Source organism: Peromyscus eremicus, chromosome 1, assembly GCF_949786415.1.
Source record: "Peromyscus eremicus chromosome 1, PerEre_H2_v1, whole genome shotgun sequence".
In the NCBI taxonomy this organism is placed as follows: Eukaryota; Metazoa; Chordata; class Mammalia; order Rodentia; family Cricetidae; genus Peromyscus; species Peromyscus eremicus.
In genome coordinates this window covers 139,339,518-139,359,089 of record NC_081416.1, presented here as the reverse complement: position 1 = coordinate 139,359,089, position 19,572 = coordinate 139,339,518, and the positions used below count along the sequence as shown (strand labels likewise).

At 54.5% G+C, this 19,572-nt stretch overlaps 9 non-coding genes across 9 annotated transcripts; all 9 read right to left on the bottom strand.

Annotated features, from left to right (window-relative positions):
- Positions 1–990: 990 nt before the first annotated feature.
- Positions 991–1,084, bottom strand: LOC131903114 (small nucleolar RNA SNORD116). Its single transcript, XR_009377370.1, has one exon. It is a non-coding gene; the product is annotated as a small nucleolar RNA SNORD116 (small nucleolar RNA).
- A 2,002-nt stretch (positions 1,085–3,086) lies between these two features.
- LOC131903113 (small nucleolar RNA SNORD116) lies at positions 3,087–3,180 on the bottom strand. The gene has a single exon (XR_009377369.1). It is a non-coding gene; the product is annotated as a small nucleolar RNA SNORD116 (small nucleolar RNA).
- Positions 3,181–5,169: 1,989 nt separating this feature from the next.
- On the bottom strand, positions 5,170–5,264 carry LOC131903175 (small nucleolar RNA SNORD116). The gene has a single exon (XR_009377426.1). It is a non-coding gene; the product is annotated as a small nucleolar RNA SNORD116 (small nucleolar RNA).
- Positions 5,265–7,277: 2,013 nt separating this feature from the next.
- Positions 7,278–7,370, bottom strand: LOC131903174 (small nucleolar RNA SNORD116). The gene has a single exon (XR_009377425.1). It is a non-coding gene; the product is annotated as a small nucleolar RNA SNORD116 (small nucleolar RNA).
- Positions 7,371–9,374: 2,004 nt separating this feature from the next.
- On the bottom strand, positions 9,375–9,468 carry LOC131903112 (small nucleolar RNA SNORD116). The gene has a single exon (XR_009377368.1). It is a non-coding gene; the product is annotated as a small nucleolar RNA SNORD116 (small nucleolar RNA).
- Positions 9,469–11,475: 2,007 nt separating this feature from the next.
- LOC131903111 (small nucleolar RNA SNORD116) lies at positions 11,476–11,569 on the bottom strand. The gene has a single exon (XR_009377367.1). It is a non-coding gene; the product is annotated as a small nucleolar RNA SNORD116 (small nucleolar RNA).
- Positions 11,570–13,574: 2,005 nt separating this feature from the next.
- Positions 13,575–13,668, bottom strand: LOC131903110 (small nucleolar RNA SNORD116). Its single transcript, XR_009377366.1, has one exon. It is a non-coding gene; the product is annotated as a small nucleolar RNA SNORD116 (small nucleolar RNA).
- A 2,005-nt stretch (positions 13,669–15,673) lies between these two features.
- On the bottom strand, positions 15,674–15,767 carry LOC131903109 (small nucleolar RNA SNORD116). The gene has a single exon (XR_009377365.1). It is a non-coding gene; the product is annotated as a small nucleolar RNA SNORD116 (small nucleolar RNA).
- A 2,006-nt stretch (positions 15,768–17,773) lies between these two features.
- On the bottom strand, positions 17,774–17,867 carry LOC131903107 (small nucleolar RNA SNORD116). The gene has a single exon (XR_009377364.1). It is a non-coding gene; the product is annotated as a small nucleolar RNA SNORD116 (small nucleolar RNA).
- Positions 17,868–19,572: the final 1,705 nt, after the last annotated feature.

The window sequence follows — 19,572 nt, the reverse complement described above, 5'->3', positions numbered from 1 at the left end:
TGAGGCCTTCACCACAGGACATGGCAGGCCTTCTGGGTCCACCAGACCTCCTCTCTCACTCTCTTTCTTTGCCCATGTCTCTTTCTCTTACTCCTGGTTTCTCTCTCTGTCTCTGTCTTTGTCTCTGCTTCTGTCTCTGGATTGATGCCACTCTCTGTCAGTCTGTCTTCATGGGAAAGCCCATGTTCAAGGGTACTGGAAATTTTGACTGCAAGCCAAGTTGAACACTGCATCAACACAAGCTAACTTCTGTGGGACGCCAAGGGCAAGCCAGAGAGCCTGGCACGTCCCAAGACAAGATGCAACACACATGGCTTCCAATGACCAGAAACGCACCCTTGCAAGCCAAAGTCGCTTTGGCACCCTCCACTGCCCATGAGCAGAGCTCTCAAGACAGTCTTGATCTAAAGCCTGGGGCCCAGGGTACAATTCCTACATGGGATCCCTAGCCGGCCTCCAAACAGGCCTTCCTGGAAGAATCACACCCTGGTGAAGACCACTCAACAAAACAGGTGTCTATCCTAGCTTTGAGATTGGCTTGAGCCAAGACGGGCCCTCCACTACCATGGGTGAGAGAAAAGCACTCTAACACCTGTCTCCTCCACCAGGAGGTCAGCAGTCTGACCTTAGTGTCCCCTGGTCAACCTACTCCACCACAGGCCTCCAGAGTGCAGATTTCTACACAGGTCAGCACGCCTGTTTCTTGTGGGTGTCCGAAGCTAGCATAATTCTAGAGTGCCTACAAGAGAGCCCAAGGTCCAAGGTCCCATGTCTAGCTGTCAGTCTGGCTTGGGAGAGTGGGGATGGCTGCTTGCTTGCCAGCAAACCCCAAGTATTCTCTTTTCCCCATGCCCGTGATGGCGAGCAGAGTGGGGCAGAGATCAAGACCATGGGAAGAGAGTCTGGCTACTGCTAGAGGGGGGCAGGAGCAGCGCAGCGGTACTCAGGCCTGTGTCTGACTCCCAGAGGACTTGGGTGAGCCAAGGTGCAGGACCTCAGTTTCGATGAGAGCGGCGGTACTGAGTTTTCACTCATTTTGTTCAGCTTTTCCAAGGAATGTTTGACTGGAAATCATCATCGATCCAAGCATGCTGGAGTGCCCTTGCACAGGGATTTTCAGGGCACTCAGGACAGGGTGGGTGTTGGGGAGTGCGAGAAATACCAAGACATGCCCCGTCCTTTGGCAGGTTGCAACGGGTCCCTGCATGGAAATGGGGAGCAACTTGAGGCCCTAAGTCTGCTACAGGTGCTGACAGGCCCGGCATGCAGGGATGGTAAGTCCTCGCAGCACCACAAGACCCCAGGATCCTGAGCACCTGGGACAATGCATGGGAGGCTTACTTTGGGCCCCAGGCCTTCTCCTGCAGGTCACCAACACCAAGCAACTTCCCTCGAGGCCCACTCAGGTGCCATCAGCCCTGGGCAAAGGATGCTGGGCCATTCTCTCCGCACTATGGCCGTGCAGGCCACGCAATGCCACACTGTGAAGACATCAAAGCACATGCCAACATTACAGTGGGAAGCGGGCAACTGGCTCTGGGATGGATGGCTGGGCCTGGCTCGTCTCAATGGGAACATCAGATCACATCTGCTCTCTCACCACTCCTGCCCTGCCCTCACCCTCCAGCATGGCTTGCCATAGTGGTGACAGGTTTTCACCAGGGTCTCAGAGCCTGTCCTTGCCCTGGCTCCCTCCCTCCGTGCCCTTTCACATCACCTTGGCCCCTCTCTGCAATCAAAACACCAGGTTCGGCCCGGCCAACACATCAAGGAACTGCACTGCAGGCAAGCAAGCAGACTCTTCCCGAGAAAAAAAAAACCAAAAAAAAAAAAAACCAAAACAAAAACCATGGCCAGCTCTGAGGACCTCAACCCTCTAACACTGTGCACGGGGTTCACAAACCAGGGCAAGCTCACCTTGCTGGCTCAAGCTCAAGTCTAAGGACGCAGCTCTGGCCATGCTCACTAGCCAAACCAAGCTTCCCTCCTCCCATCTCAACATCTCTGACAACCAGGTGGGCAAAGCTACCCGAAATCTGCATCCTTCTCCTGCTAGGAATGCTGCGGGACCGAGCTCAAACTGCTTATAGTCTCCTCTGAGGCCTTCACCACAGGACATGGCAGGCCTTCTGGGTCCACCAGACCTCCTCTCTCACTCTCTTTCTTTGCCCATGTCTCTTTCTCTTACTCCTGGTTTCTCTCTCTGTCTCTGTCTTTGTCTCTGCTTCTGTCTCTGGATTGATGCCACTCTCTTGTCAGTCTGTCTTCATGGGAAAGCCCATGTTCAAGGGGACTTGAAATTTTGACTGCAAGCCAAGTTGAACACTGCATCAACACAAGCTAACTCTGTGGGATGCCAAGGGCAAGCCAGAGAGCCTGGCACGTCCCAAGACAAGTTGCAACACACATGGCTTCCAATGACCAGAAACGCACCCTTGCAAGCCAAAGTCGCTTTGGCACCCTCCACTGCCCATGAGCAGAGCTCGCAAGCCAGTCTTGATCTACAGCCTGGGGCCCAGGGTACAATTCTACATGGGATCCCTAGCCGGCCTCCAAACAGGCCTTCCTGGAAGAATCACACCCTGGTGAAGACCACTCAACAAAACAGGTGTCTTTCCTAGCTTTGAGATTGGCTTGAGCCAAGACGGACCCCTCCACTACCATGAGTAAGAGAAAAGCACTCTCACACCTGTCTCCTCCACCAGGAGGCCAGCAGTCTGACCTTAGTGTCCCCTGGTCAACCTACTCCACCACAGGCCTCCATTGTGCAGATTTCTACACAGGTCAGCACGCCTGTTTCTTGTGGGTGTCCGAAGCTAGCATATTTCTAGAGTGCCTACAAGAGAGCCCAAGGTCCAAGGTCTCATGTCTAGCTGTCAGTCTGGCTTGGGAGAGTGGGCATGGCCGCTTGCTGGCCAGCAAACCCCAAGTATTCTCTTTTCCCCATGCCCGTGATGGCGAGCAGAGTGGGGCAGAGATCAAGCCCATGGGAAGAGAGTCTGGCTACTGCTGGAGGGGGGCAGGAGCAGCGCAGCGGTTCTCAGCCTGTGTCTGACTCCCAGAGGACTTGGGTGAGCCAAGGTGCAGGACCTCAGTTTCGATGAGAGCGGCGGTACTGAGTTTTCACTCATTTTGTTCAGCTTTTCCAAGGAATGTTTGACTGGAAATCATCATCGATCCAAGCACGCTGGAGTGCCCTTGCACAGGGATTTTTCAGGGCACTCAGGACAGGGTGGGTGTTGGGGAGTGCGAGAAATACCAAGACATGCCCCGTCCTTTGGCAGGTTGCAACGGGTCCCTGCATGGAAATGGGAAGCAACTTGAGGCCCTGAGTCTGCTACAGGTGCTGACAGGCCCGGGATGCAGGGATGGTAAGTCCTCGCAGCACCACCAAGACCCCAGGATCCTGAGCACCTGGGACAATGCATGGGAGGCTTACCTTGGGCCCCAGGCCTTCTCCTGCAGGTCACCAACACCAAGCAACTTCCCTCGAGGCCCACTCAGGTGCCATCAGCCCTGGGCAAAGGATGCTGGGCCATTCTCTCCGCACTATGGCCGTGCAGGCCACGCAATGCCACACTGTGAAGACATCAAAGCACATGCCAACATTACAGTGGGAAGCAGGCAACTGGCTCTGGGAGGGATGGCTGGGCCTGGCTCGTCTCAATGGGAACATCAGATCACATCTGCTCTCTCACCACTCCTGCCCTGCCCTCACCCTCCAGCATGGCTTGCCACAGCGGTGACAGGTTTTCACCAGGGTCTCAGAGCCTGTCCTTGCCCTGGCTCCCTCCCTCCGTGCCCTTTCAATTCACCTTGGCCCCTCTCTGCAATCAAACCACCAGGTTCGGCCCCGGCCAACACATCAAGGAACTGCACTGCAGGCAAGCAAGCAGACTCTTCCCGAAAAAAAAAAAAAACAAAAAAAAACAAAAACCATGGCCAGCTTCTGAGGACCTCAACCCTCTAACACTGTGTACGGGGTTCACAAACCAGGGCAAGCTCACCTTGCTGGCTCAAGCTCAAGTCTTAGGACGCAGCTCTGGCCGTGCTCACTAGCCAAACCAAGCCTCCCTCCTCCCATTCTCAAACATCTCTGACAACCAGGTGGGCAAAGCTACCGAAATCTGCATCCTTCTCCTGCTAGGAATGCTGAGGGACCGAGCTCAAACTGCTTAAAGTCTCCTCTGAGGCTTCACCACAGGACATGGCAGGCCTTCTGGGTCACCAGACCTCCTCTCTCACTCTTTTTCTTTGCCCATGTCTCTTTCTCTTACTCCTGGTTTCTCTCTCTGTCTCTGTCTTTGTCTCTGCTTCTGTCTCTGGATTGATGCCACTCTCTGTCAGTCTGTCTTCATGGGAAAGCCATGTTCAAGGGTACTTGAAATTTTGACTGCAAGCCAAGTTGAACACTGCATCAACACAAGCTAACTTCTGTGGGACGCCAAGGGCAAGCCAGAGAGCCTGGCACGTCCAAGACAAGTTGCAACACACATGGCTTCCAATGACCAGAAACGCACCCTTGCAAGCCAAAGTCACTTTGGCACCCTCCACTGCCCATGAACAGAGCTCTCAAGCCAGTCTTGATCTACAGCCTGGGGCCCAGGGTACAATTCCTACATGGGATCCCTAGCCGGCCTCCAAACAGGCCTTCCTGGAAGAATCACACCCTGGTGAAGACCACTCAACAAAACAGGTGTCTTTCCTAGCTTTGAGATTGGCTTGAGCCAAGACGGGCCCTCCACTACCATGGGTGAGAGAAAAGCACTCTCACACCTGTCTCCTCCACTAGGTGGCCAGCAGTCTGAGCTTAGTGTCCCCTGGTCAACCTACTCCACCACAGGCCTCCATTGTGCAGATTCTACCCAGGTCAGCACGCCTGTTTCTTGTGGGTGTCCGAGCTAGCATATTTCTAGAGTGCCTACAAGAGAGCCCAAGGTCCAAGGTCCATGTCTAGCTGTCAGTCTGGCTTGGGAGAGTGGGGATGGCTGCTTGCTTGCCAGCAAACCCCAAGTATTCTCTTTTCCCCATGCCCGTGATGGCGAGCAGAGTGGGGCAGAGATCAAGACCATGGGAAGAGAGTCTGGCTACTGCTGGAGGGGGCAGGAGCAGCGCAGCGGTTCTCAGGCCTGTGTCTGACTCCAGAGGACTTGGGTGAGCCAAGGTGCAGGACCTCAGTTTCGATGAGAGCGGGCGGTACTGAGTTTTCACTCATTTTGTTCAGCTTTTCCAAGGAATGTTTGACTGGAAATCATCATCGATCCAAGCACGCTGGAGTGCCCTTGCACAGGGATTTTCAGGGCACTCAGGACAGGGTGGGTGTTGGGGGAGTGCGAGAAATACCAAGACATGCCCCGTCCTTTGGCAGGTTGCAACGGTTCCCTGCATGGAAATGGGAAGCAACTTGAGGCCCTAAGTCTGCTACAGGTGCTGACAGGCGCGGGATGCAGGGATGGTAAGTCCTCGCAGCACCACCAAGACCCCAGGATCCTGAGCACCTGGGACAATGCATGGGAGGCTTACCTTGGGCCCCAGGCCTTCTCCTGCAGGTCACCAACACCAAGCAACTTCCCTCGAGGCCCACTCAGGTGCCATCAGCCCTTGTGCAAAGGATGCTGGGCCATTCTCTCCGCACTATGGCCGTGCAGGCCACGGCAATGTCACACTGTGAAGACATCAAAGGCACATGCCCAACATTACAGTGGGAAGCGAGCAACTGGCTCTGGGATGGATGGCTGGGCCTGGCTCGTCTCAATGGGAACATCAGATCACATCTGCTCTCTCACCACTCCTGCCCTGCCCTCACCCTCCGCATGGCTTGCCATAGTGGTGACAGGTTTTCACCAGGGTCTCAGAGCCTGTCCTTGCCCTGGCTCCTCCCTCCGTGCCCTTTCACATCACCTTGGCCCCTCTCTGCAATCAAAACACCAGGTTCCGCCCGGCCAACACATCAAGGAACTGCACTGCAGGCAAGCAAGCAGACTCTTCCCGAGAAAAAAAAAAAACAAAACAAAAAAAAAAAAACCAAAACAAAAAACCATGGCCAGCTCTGAGGACCTCAACCCTCTAACACTGTGCACGGGGTTCACAAACCAGGGCAAGCTCACCTTGCTGGCTCAAGCTCAAGTCTTAGGACGCAGCTCTGGCCATGCTCACTAGCCAAACCAAGCTTCCCTCCTCCCATCTCAACATCTCTGACAACCAGGTGGGCAAAGCTACCCGAAATCTGCATCCTTCTCCTGCTAGGAATGCTGCGGGACCGAGCTCAAACTGCTTATAGTCTCCTCTGAGGCCTTCACCACAGGACATGGCAGGCCTTCTGGGTCCCACCAGACCTCCTCTCTCACTCTCTTTCTTTGCCCATGTCTCTTTCTCTTACTCCTGGTTTCTCTCTCTGTCTCTGTCTTTGTCTCTGCTTCTGTCTCTGGATTGATGCCACTCTCTGTCAGTCTGTCTTCATGGGAAAGCCCATGTTCAAGGGTACTGGAAATTTTGACTGCAAGCCAAGTTGAACACTGCATCAACACAAGCTAACTTCTGTGGGATGCCAAGGGCAAGCCAGAGAGCCTGGCACGTCCCAAGACAAGTTGCAACACACATGGCTTCCAATGACCAGAAACGCACCCTTGCAAGCCAAAGTCGCTTTGGCACCCTCCACTGCCCATGAGCAGAGCTCTCAAGCCAGTCTTGATCTACAGCCTGGGGCCCAGGGTACAATTCCTACATGGGATCCCTAGCCGGCCTCCAAACAGGCCTTCCTGGAAGAATCACACCCTGGTGAAGACCACTCAACAAAACAGGTGTCTTTCCTAGCTTTGAGATTGGCTTGAGCCAAGACGGGCCCTCCACTACCATGGGTGAGAGAAAAGCACTCTCACACCTGTCTCCTCCACCAGGAGGCCAGCAGTCTGACCTTAGTGTCCCCTGGTCAACCTACTCCACCACAGGCCTCCAGTGTGCAGATTTCTACCCAGGTCAGCACGCCTGTTTCTTGTGAGTGTGCGAAGCTAGCATATTTCTAGAGTGCCTACAAGAGAGCCAAGGTCCAAGGTCCCATGTCTAGCTGTCAGTCTGGCTTGGGAGAGTGGGGATGGCCGCTTGCTTGCCAGCAAACCCCAAGTATTCTCTATTCCCCATGCCCGTGATGGCGAGCAGAGTGGGGCAGAGATCAAGCCCATGGGAAGAGAGTCTGGCTACTGCTGGAGGGGGGCAGGAGCAGCGCAGCGGTTCTCAGGCCTGTGTCTGACTCCCAGAGGACTTGGGTGAGCCAAGGTGCAGGACCTCAGTTTCGATGAGAGCGGCGGTACTGAGTTTTCACTCATTTTGTTCAGCTTTTCCAAGGAATGTTTGACTGAAATCATCATCGATCCAAGCACGCTGGAGTGCCCTTGCACAGGGATTTTCAGGGCATTCAGGACAGGGTGGGTGTTGGGGAGTGCGAGAAATACCAAGACATGCCCCGTCCTTTGGCAGGTTGCAACGGGTCCCTGCATGGAAATGGGAAGCAACTTGAGGCCCTGAGTCTGCTACAGGTGCTGACAGGCCCGGGATGCAGGGATGGTAAGTCCTCGCAGCACCACCAAGACCCCAGGATCCTGAGCACCTGGGACAATGCATGGGAGGCTTACCTTGGGCCCCAGGCCTTCTCCTGCAGGTCACCAACACCAAGCAACTTCCCTCGAGGCCCACTCAGGTGCCATCAGCCCTGGGCAAAGGATGCTGGGCCATTCTCTCCGCACTATGGCCGTGCAGGCCACGCAATGCCACACTGTGAAGACATCAAAGCACATGCCAACATTACAGTGGGAAGCAGGCAACTGGCTCTGGGATGGATGGCTGGGCCTGGCTCGTCTCAATGGGAACATCAGATCACATCTGCTCTCTCACCACTCCTGCCCTGCCCTCACCCTCAAGCATGGCTTGCCACAGCGTTGACAGCTTTTCACCAGGGTCTCAGAGCCTGTCCTTGCCCTGGCTCCCTCTTTTTGTGCCCTTTCACATCACCTTGGCCCCTCTCTGCAATCAAACCACCAGGTTCGGCCCGGCCAACACATCAAGGAACTGCACTGCAGGCAAGCAAGCAGACTCCTCCCGAGAAAAAAAAAAAAACAAAAAAAAAAAAACAAAAACAAAAACCATGGCCAGCTCTGAGGACCTCAACCCTCTAACACTGTGCACGGGGTTCACAAACCAGGGCAAGCTCACCTTGCTGGCTCAAGCTCAAGTCTTAGGACGCAGCTCTGGCCATGCTCACTAGCCAAACCAAGCCTCTCTCTTCCCATCTCAACATCTCTGACAACCAGGTGGGCAAAGCTACCCGAAATCTGCATCCTTCTCCTGCTAGGAATGCTGAGGGACCGAGCTCAAACTGCTTAAAGTCTCCTCTGAGGCCTTCACCACAGGACATGGCAGGCCTTCTGGGTCCACCAGACCTCCTCTCTCACTCTCTTTCTTTGCCCATGTCTCTTTCTCTTACTCCTGGTTTCTCTCTCTGTCTCTGTCTTTGTCTCTGCTTCTGTCTCTGGATTGATGCCACTCTCTGTCAGTCTGTCTTCATGGGAAAGCCCATGTTCAAGGGTACTGGAAATTTTGACTGCAAGCCAAGTTGAACACTGCATCAACACAAGCTAACTTCTGTGGGACGCCAAGGGCAAGCCAGAGAGCCTGGCACGTCCCAAGACAAGTTGCAACACACATGGCTTCCAATGACCAGAAACGCACCCTTGCAAGCCAAAGTCACTTTGGCACCCTCCACTGCCCATGAACAGAGCTCTCAAGCCAGTCTTGATCTACAGCCTGGGGCCCAGGGTACAATTCCTACATGGGATCCCTAGCCGGCCTCCAAACAGGCCTTCCTGGAAGAATCACACCCTGGTGAAGACCACTCAACAAAACAGGTGTCTTTCCTAGCTTTGAGATTGGCTTGAGCCAAGACGGGCCCTCCACTACCATGGGTGAGAGAAAAGCACTCTCACACCTGTCTCCTCCACTAGGTGGCCAGCAGTCTGAGCTTAGTGTCCCCTGGTCAACCTACTCCACCACAGGCCTCCATTGTGCAGATTTCTACCCAGGTCAGCACGCCTGTTTCTTGTGGGTGTCCGAAGCTAGCATATTTCTAGAGTGCCTACAAGAGAGCCCAAGGTCCAAGGTCCCATGTCTAGCTGTCAGTCTGGCTTGGGAGAGTGGGGATGGCTGCTTGCTTGCCAGCAAACCCCAAGTATTCTCTTTTCCCCATGCCCGTGATGGCGAGCAGAGTGGGGCAGAGATCAAGACCATGGGAAGAGAGTCTGGCTACTGCTGGAGGGGGCAGGAGCAGCGCAGCGGTTCTCAGGCCTGTGTCTGACTCCCAGAGGACTTGGGTGAGCCAAGGTGCAGGACCTCAGTTTCGATGAGAGCGGCGGTACTGAGTTTTCACTCATTTTGTTCAGCTTTTCCAAGGAATGTTTGACTGGAAATCATCATCGATCCAAGCACGCTGGAGTGCCCTTGCACAGGGATTTTCAGGGCACTCAGGACAGGGTGGGTGTTGGGGAGTGCGAGAAATACCAAGACATGCCCCGTCCTTTGGCAGGTTGCAACGGTTCCCTGCATGGAAATGGGAAGCAACTTGAGGCCCTAAGTCTGCTACAGGTGCTGACAGGCGCGGGATGCAGGGATGGTAAGTCCTCGCAGCACCACCAAGACCCCAGGATCCTGAGCACCTGGGACAATGCATGGGAGGCTTACCTTGGGCCCCAGGCCTTCTCCTGCAGGTCACCAACACCAAGCAACTTCCCTCGAGGCCCACTCAGGTGCCATCAGCCCTGTGCAAAGGATGCTGGGCCATTCTCTCCGCACTATGGCCGTGCAGGCCACGCAATGTCACACTGTGAAGACATCAAAGCACATGCCAACATTACAGTGGGAAGCGAGCAACTGGCTCTGGGATGGATGGCTGGGCCTGGCTCGTCTCAATGGGAACATCAGATCACATCTGCTCTCTCACCACTCCTGCCCTGCCCTCACCCTCCAGCATGGCTTGCCATAGTGGTGACAGGTTTTCACCAGGGTCTCAGAGCCTGTCCTTGCCCTGGCTCCCTCCCTCCGTGCCCTTTCACATCACCTTGGCCCCTCTCTGCAATCAAAACACCAGGTTCCGCCCGGCCAACACATCAAGGAACTGCACTGCAGGCAAGCAAGCAGACTCTTCCCGAGAAAAAAAAAAAACAAAAAAAAAAAAAAAACCAAAACAAAAACCATGGCCAGCTCTGAGGACCTCAACCCTCTAACACTGTGCACGGGGTTCACAAACCAGGGCAAGCTCACCTTGCTGGCTCAAGCTCAAGTCTTAGGACGCAGCTCTGGCCATGCTCACTAGCCAAACCAAGCTTCCCTCCTCCCATCTCAACATCTCTGACAACCAGGTGGGCAAAGCTACCCGAAATCTGCATCCTTCTCCTGCTAGGAATGCTGCGGGACCGAGCTCAAACTGCTTATAGTCTCCTCTGAGGCCTTCACCACAGGACATGGCAGGCCTTCTGGGTCCACCAGACCTCCTCTCTCACTCTCTTTCTTTGCCCATGTCTCTTTCTCTTACTCCTGGTTTCTCTCTCTGTCTCTGTCTTTGTCTCTGCTTCTGTCTCTGGATTGATGCCACTCTCTGTCAGTCTGTCTTCATGGGAAAGCCCATGTTCAAGGGTACTGGAAATTTTGACTGCAAGCCAAGTTGAACACTGCATCAACACAAGCTAACTTCTGTGGGATGCCAAGGGCAAGCCAGAGAGCCTGGCACGTCCCAAGACAAGTTGCAACACACATGGCTTCCAATGACCAGAAACGCACCCTTGCAAGCCAAAGTCGCTTTGGCACCCTCCACTGCCCATGAGCAGAGCTCTCAAGCCAGTCTTGATCTACAGCCTGGGGCCCAGGGTACAATTCCTACATGGGATCCCTAGCCGGCCTCCAAACAGGCCTTCCTGGAAGAATCACACCCTGGTGAAGACCACTCAACAAAACAGGTGTCTTTCCTAGCTTTGAGATTGGCTTGAGCCAAGACGGGCCCTCCACTACCATGGGTGAGAGAAAAGCACTCTCACACCTGTCTCCTCCACCAGGAGGCCAGCAGTCTGACCTTAGTGTCCCCTGGTCAACCTACTCCACCACAGGCCTCCAGTGTGCAGATTTCTACCCAGGTCAGCACGCCTGTTTCTTGTGAGTGTGCGAAGCTAGCATATTTCTAGAGTGCCTACAAGAGAGCCCAAGGTCCAAGGTCCCATGTCTAGCTGTCAGTCTGGCTTGGGAGAGTGGGGATGGCCGCTTGCTTGCCAGCAAACCCCAAGTATTCTCTATTCCCCATGCCCGTGATGGCGAGCAGAGTGGGGCAGAGATCAAGCCCATGGGAAGAGAGTCTGGCTACTGCTGGAGGGGGGCAGGAGCAGCGCAGCGGTTCTCAGGCCTGTGTCTGACTCCCAGAGGACTTGGGTGAGCCAAGGTGCAGGACCTCAGTTTCGATGAGAGCGGCGGTACTGAGTTTTCACTCATTTTGTTCAGCTTTTCCAAGGAATGTTTGACTGGAAATCATCATCGATCCAAGCACGCTGGAGTGCCCTTGCACAGGGATTTTCAGGGCATTCAGGACAGGGTGGGTGTTGGGGAGTGCGAGAAATACCAAGACATGCCCCGTCCTTTGGCAGGTTGCAACGGGTCCCTGCATGGAAATGGGAAGCAACTTGAGGCCCTGAGTCTGCTACAGGTGCTGACAGGCCCGGGATGCAGGGATGGTAAGTCCTCGCAGCACCACCAAGACCCCAGGATCCTGAGCACCTGGGACAATGCATGGGAGGCTTACCTTGGGCCCCAGGCCTTCTCCTGCAGGTCACCAACACCAAGCAACTTCCCTCGAGGCCCACTCAGGTGCCATCAGCCCTGGGCAAAGGATGCTGGGCCATTCTCTCCGCACTATGGCCGTGCAGGCCACGCAATGCCACACTGTGAAGACATCAAAGCACATGCCAACATTACAGTGGGAAGCAGGCAACTGGCTCTGGGATGGATGGCTGGGCCTGGCTCGTCTCAATGGGAACATCAGATCACATCTGCTCTCTCACCACTCCTGCCCTGCCCTCACCCTCAAGCATGGCTTGCCACAGCGTTGACAGCTTTTCACCAGGGTCTCAGAGCCTGTCCTTGCCCTGGCTCCCTCTTTTTGTGCCCTTTCACATCACCTTGGCCCCTCTCTGCAATCAAACCACCAGGTTCGGCCCGGCCAACACATCAAGGAACTGCACTGCAGGCAAGCAAGCAGACTCCTCCCGAGAAAAAAAAAAAAACAAAAAAAAAAAAACAAAAACAAAAACCATGGCCAGCTCTGAGGACCTCAACCCTCTAACACTGTGCACGGGGTTCACAAACCAGGGCAAGCTCACCTTGCTGGCTCAAGCTCAAGTCTTAGGACGCAGCTCTGGCCATGCTCACTAGCCAAACCAAGCCTCTCTCTTCCCATCTCAACATCTCTGACAACCAGGTGGGCAAAGCTACCCGAAATCTGCATCCTTCTCCTGCTAGGAATGCTGAGGGACCGAGCTCAAACTGCTTAAAGTCTCCTCTGAGGCCTTCACCACAGGACATGGCAGGCCTTCTGGGTCCACCAGACCTCCTCTCTCACTCTCTTTCTTTGCCCATGTCTCTTTCTCTTACTCCTGGTTTCTCTCTCTGTCTCTGTCTTTGTCTCTGCTTCTGTCTCTGGATTGATGCCACTCTCTGTCAGTCTGTCTTCATGGGAAAGCCCATGTTCAAGGGTACTGGAAATTTTGACTGCAAGCCAAGTTGAACACTGCATCAACACAAGCTAACTTCTGTGGGACGCCAAGGGCAAGCCAGAGAGCCTGGCACGTCCCAAGACAAGTTGCAACACACATGGCTTCCAATGACCAGAAACGCACCCTTGCAAGCCAAAGTCGCTTTGGCACCCTCCACTGCCCATGAGCAGAGCTCTCAAGCCAGTCTTGATCTACAGCCTGGGGCCCAGGGTACAATTCCTACATGGGATCCCTAGCCGGCCTCCAAACAGGCCTTCCTGGAAGAATCACACCCTGGTGAAGACCACTCAACAAAACAGGTGTCTTTCCTAGCTTTGAGATTGGCTTGAGCCAAGACGGGCCCTCCACTACCATGGGTGAGAGAAAAGCACTCTCACACCTGTCTCCTCCACCAGGAGGCCAGCAGTCTGACCTTAGTGTCCCCTGGTCAACCTACTCCACCACAGGCCTCCAGTGTGCAGATTTCTACCCAGGTCAGCACGCCTGTTTCTTGTGAGTGTGCGAAGCTAGCATATTTCTAGAGTGCCTACAAGAGAGCACAAGGTCCAAGGTCCCATGTCTAGCTGTCAGTCTGGCTTGGGAGAGTGGGGATGGCTGCTTGCTTGCCAGCAAACCCCAAGTATTCTCTATTCCCCATGCCCGTGATGGCGAGCAGAGTGGGGCAGAGATCAAGCCCATGGGAAGAGAGTCTGGCTACTGCTGGAGGGGGGCAGGAGCAGCGCAGCGGTTCTCAGGCCTGTGTCTGACTCCCAGAGGACTTGGGTGAGCCAAGGTGCAGGACCTCAGTTTCGATGAGAGCGGCGGTACTGAGTTTTCACTCATTTTGTTCAGCTTTTCCAAGGAATGTTTGACTGGAAATCATCATCGATCCAAGCACGCTGGAGTGCCCTTGCACAGGGATTTTCAGGGCATTCAGGACAGGGTGGGTGTTGGGGAGTGCGAGAAATACCAAGACATGCCCCGTCCTTTGGCAGGTTGCAACGGGTCCCTGCATGGAAATGGGAAGCAACTTGAGGCCCTGAGTCTGCTACAGGTGCTGACAGGCCCGGGATGCAGGGATGGTAAGTCCTCGCAGCACCACCAAGACCCCAGGATCCTGAGCACCTGGGACAATGCATGGGAGGCTTACCTTGGGCCCCAGGCCTTCTCCTGCAGGTCACCAACACCAAGCAACTTCCCTCGAGGCCCACTCAGGTGCCATCAGCCCTGGGCAAAGGATGCTGGGCCATTCTCTCCGCACTATGGCCGTGCAGGCCACGCAATGCCACACTGTGAAGACATCAAAGCACATGCCAACATTACAGTGGGAAGCAGGCAACTGGCTCTGGGATGGATGGCTGGGCCCCGCTCGTCTCAATGGGAACATCAGATCACATCTGCTCTCTCACCACTCCTGCCCTGCCCTCACCCTCAAGCATGGCTTGCCACAGCGTTGACAGCTTTTCACCAGGGTCTCAGAGCCTGTCCTTGCCCTGGCTCCCTCTTTTTGTGCCCTTTCAATTCACCTTGGCCCCTCTCTGCAATCAAACCACCAGGTTCGGCCCGGCCAACACATCAAGGAACTGCACTGCAGGCAAGCAAGCAGACTCCTCCCGAGAAAAAAAAAAAAACAAAAAAAAAAATACAAAAACAAAAACCATGGCCAGCTCTGAGGACCTCAACCCTCTAACACTGTGCACGGGGTTCACAAACCAGGGCAAGCTCACCTTGCTGGCTCAAGCTCAAATCTTAGGACGCAGCTCTGGCCATGCTCACTAGCCAATCCAAGCCTCCCTCCTCCCTTCTCAACATCTCTGACAACCAGGTGGGCAAAGCTACCCGAAATCTGCATCCTTCTCCTGCTAGGAATGCTGAGGGACCGAGCTCAAACTGCTTAAAGTCTCCTCTGAGGCCTTCACCACAGGACATGGCAGGCCTTCTGGGTCCACCAGACCTCCTCTCTCACTCTCTTTCTTTGCCCATGTCTCTTTCTCTTACTCCTGGTTTCTCTCTCTGTCTCTGTCTTTGTCTCTGCTTCTGTCTCTGGATTGATGCCACTCTCTGTCAGTCTGTCTTCATGGGAAAGCCCATGTTCAAGGGTACTGGAAATTTTGACTTACAAGCCAAGTTGAACACTGCATCAACACAAGCTAACTTCTGTGGGACGCCAAGGGCAAGCCAGAGAGCCTGGCACGTCCCAAGACAAGTTGCAACACACATGGCTTCCAATGACCAGAAACGCACCCTTGCAAGCCAAAGTCGCTTTGGCACCCTCCACTGCCCATGAGCAGAGCTCTCAAGCCAGTCTTGATCTACAGCCTGGGGCCCAGGGTACAATTCCTACATGGGATCCATAGCCGGCCTCCAAACAGGCCTTCCTGGAAGAATCACACCCTGGTGAAGACCACTCAACAAAACAGGTGTCTTTCCTAGCTTTGAGATTGGCTTGAGCCAAGACGGGCCCTCCACTACCATGGGTGAGAGAAAAGCACTCTCACACCTGTCTCCTCCACTAGGTGGCCAGCAGTCTGAGCTTAGTGTCCCCTGGTCAACCTACTCCACCACAGGCCTCCATTGTGCAGATTTCTACCCAGGTCAGCACGCCTGTTTCTTGTGAGTGTGCGAAGCTAGCATATTTCTAGAGTGCCTACAAGAGAGCCCAAGGTCCAAGGTCCCATGTCTAGCTGTCAGTCTGGCTTGGGAGAGTGGGGATGGCTGCTTGCTTGCCAGCAAACCCCAAGTATTCTCTTTTCCCCATGCCCGTGATGGCGAGCAGAGTGGGGCAGAGATCAAGACCATGGGAAGAGAGTCTGGCTACTGCTGGAGGGGGCAGGAGCAGCGCAGCGGTTCTCAGGCCTGTGTCTGACTCCCAGAGGACTTGGGTGAGCCAAGGTGCAGGACCTCAGTTTCGATGAGAGCGGCGGTACTGAGTTTTCACTCATTTTGTTCAGCTTTTCCAAGGAATGTTTGACTGGAAATCATCATCGATCCAAGCACGCTGGAGTGCCCTTGCACAGGGATTTTCAGGGCACTCAGGACAGGGTGGGTGTTGGGGAGTGCGAGAAATACCAAGACATGCCCCGTCCTTTGGCAGGTTGCAACGGTTCCCTGCATGGAAATGGGAAGCAACTTGAGGCCCTAAGTCTGCTACAGGTGCTGACAGGCGCGGGATGCAGGGATGGTAAGTCCTCGCAGCACCACCAAGACCCCAGGATCCTGAGCACCTGGGACAATGCATGGGAGGCTTACCTTGGGCCCCAGGCCTTCTCCTGCAGGTCACCAACACCAAGCAACTTCCCTCGAGGCCCACTCAGGTGCCATCAGCCCTGTGCAAAGGATGATGGGCCATTCTCTCCGCACTATGGCCGTGCAGGCCACGCAATGTCACACTGTGAAGACATCAAAGCACATGCCAACATTACAGTGGGAAGCGAGCAACTGGCTCTGGGATGGATGGCTGGGCCTGGCTCGTCTCAATGGGAACATCAGATCACATCTGCTCTCTCACCACTCCTGCCCTGCCCTCACCCTCCAGCATGGCTTGCCATAGTGGTGACAGGTTTTCACCAGGGTCTCAGAGCCTGTCCTTGCCCTGGCTCCCTCCCTCCGTGCCCTTTCACATCACCTTGGCCCCTCTCTGCAATCAAAACACCAGGTTCCGCCCGGCCAACACATCAAGGAACTGCACTGCAGGCAAGCAAGCAGACTCTTCCCGAGAAAAAAAAAACCAAAAAAAAAAAAAAAACAAAAACAAAAACCATGGCCAGCTCTGAGGACCTCAACCCTCTAACACTGTGCACGGGGTTCACAAACCAGGGCAAGCTCACCTTGCTGGCTCAAGCTCAAGTCTTAGGACGCAGCTCTGGCCATGCTCACTAGCCAAACCAAGCTTCCCTCCTCCCATCTCAACATCTCTGACAACCAGGTGGGCAAAGCTACCCGAAATCTGCATCCTTCTCCTGCTAGGAATGCTGCGGGACCGAGCTCAAACTGCTTATAGTCTCCTCTGAGGCCTTCACCACAGGACATGGCAGGCCTTCTGGGTCCACCAGACCTCCTCTCTCACTCTCTTTCTTTGCCCATGTCTCTTTCTCTTACTCCTGGTTTCTCTCTCTGTCTCTGTCTTTGTCTCTGCTTCTGTCTCTGGATTGATGCCACTCTCTGTCAGTCTGTCTTCATGGGAAAGCCCATGTTCAAGGGTACTGGAAATTTTGACTGCAAGCCAAGTTGAACACTGCATCAACACAAGCTAACTTCTGTGGGATGCCAAGGGCAAGCCAGAGAGCCTGGCACGTCCCAAGACAAGTTGCAACACACATGGCTTCCAATGACCAGAAACGCACCCTTGCAAGCCAAAGTCGCTTTGGCACCCTCCACTGCCCATGAGCAGAGCTCTCAAGCCAGTCTTGATCTACAGCCTGGGGCCCAGGGTACAATTCCTACATGGGATCCCTAGCCGGCCTCCAAACAGGCCTTCCTGGAAGAATCACACCCTGGTGAAGACCACTCAACAAAACAGGTGTCTTTCCTAGCTTTGAGATTGGCTTGAGCCAAGACGGGCCCTCCACTACCATGGGTGAGAGAAAAGCACTCTCACACCTGTCTCCTCCACCAGGAGGCCAGCAGTCTGACCTTAGTGTCCCCTGGTCAACCTACTCCACCACAGGCCTCCAGTGTGCAGATTTCTACCCAGGTCAGCACGCCTGTTTCTTGTGAGTGTGCGAAGCTAGCATATTTCTAGAGTGCCTACAAGAGAGCCCAAGGTCCAAGGTCCCATGTCTAGCTGTCAGTCTGGCTTGGGAGAGTGGGGATGGCCGCTTGCTTGCCAGCAAACCCCAAGTATTCTCTATTCCCCATGCCCGTGATGGCGAGCAGAGTGGGGCAGAGATCAAGCCCATGGGAAGAGAGTCTGGCTACTGCTGGAGGGGGGCAGGAGCAGCGCAGCGGTTCTCAGGCCTGTGTCTGACTCCCAGAGGACTTGGGTGAGCCAAGGTGCAGGACCTCAGTTTCGATGAGAGCGGCGGTACTGAGTTTTCACTCATTTTGTTCAGCTTTTCCAAGGAATGTTTGACTGGAAATCATCATCGATCCAAGCACGCTGGAGTGCCCTTGCACAGGGATTTTCAGGGCATTCAGGACAGGGTGGGTGTTGGGGAGTGCGAGAAATACCAAGACATGCCCCGTCCTTTGGCAGGTTGCAACGGGTCCCTGCATGGAAATGGGAAGCAACTTGAGGCCCTGAGTCTGCTACAGGTGCTGACAGGCCCGGGATGCAGGGATGGTAAGTCCTCGCAGCACCACCAAGACCCCAGGATCCTGAGCACCTGGGACAATGCATGGGAGGCTTACCTTGGGCCCCAGGCCTTCTCCTGCAGGTCACCAACACCAAGCAACTTCCCTCGAGGCCCACTCAGGTGCCATCAGCCCTGGGCAAAGGATGCTGGGCCATTCTCTCCGCACTATGGCCGTGCAGGCCACGCAATGCCACACTGTGAAGACATCAAAGCACATGCCAACATTACAGTGGGAAGCAGGCAACTGGCTCTGGGATGGATGGCTGGGCCTGGCTCGTCTCAATGGGAACATCAGATCACATCTGCTCTCTCACCACTCCTGCCCTGCCCTCACCCTCAAGCATGGCTTGCCACAGCGTTGACAGCTTTTCACCAGGGTCTCAGAGCCTGTCCTTGCCCTGGCTCCCTCTTTTTGTGCCCTTTCACATCACCTTGGCCCCTCTCTGCAATCAAACCACCAGGTTCGGCCCGGCCAACACATCAAGGAACTGCACTGCAGGCAAGCAAGCAGACTCCTCCCGAGAAAAAAAAAAAAAACAAAAAAAAAAAAACAAAAACAAAAACCATGGCCAGCTCTGAGGACCTCAACCCTCTAACACTGTGCACGGGGTTCACAAACCAGGGCAAGCTCACCTTGCTGGCTCAAGCTCAAATCTTAGGACGCAGCTCTGGCCATGCTCACTAGCCAAACCAAGCCTCCCTCCTCCCTTCTCAACATCTCTGACAACCAGGTGGGCAAAGCTACCCGAAATCTGCATCCTTCTCCTGCTAGGAATGCTGAGGGACCGAGCTCAAACTGCTTAAAGTCTCCTCTGAGGCCTTCACCACAGGACATGGCAGGCCTTCTGGGTCCACCAGACCTCCTCTCTCACTCTCTTTCTTTGCCCATGTCTCTTTCTCTTACTCCTGGTTTCTCTCTCTGTCTCTGTCTTTGTCTCTGCTTCTGTCTCTGGATTGATGCCACTCTCTGTCAGTCTGTCTTCATGGGAAAGCCCATGTTCAAGGGTACTGGAAATTTTGACTTACAAGCCAAGTTGAACACTGCATCAACACAAGCTAACTTCTGTGGGACGCCAAGGGCAAGCCAGAGAGCCTGGCACGTCCCAAGACAAGTTGCAACACACATGGCTTCCAATGACCAGAAACGCACCCTTGCAAGCCAAAGTCGCTTTGGCACCCTCCACTGCCCATGAGCAGAGCTCTCAAGCCAGTCTTGATCTACAGCCTGGGGCCCAGGGTACAATTCCTACATGGGATCCCTAGCCGGCCTCCAAACAGGCCTTCCTGGAAGAATCACACCCTGGTGAAGACCACTCAACAAAACAGGTGTCTTTCCTAGCTTTGAGATTGGCTTGAGCCAAGACGGGCCCTCCACTACCATGGGTGAGAGAAAAGCACTCTCACACCTGTCTCCTCCACTAGGTGGCCAGCAGTCTGAGCTTAGTGTCCCCTGGTCAACCTACTCCACCACAGGCCTCCATTGTGCAGATTTCTACCCAGGT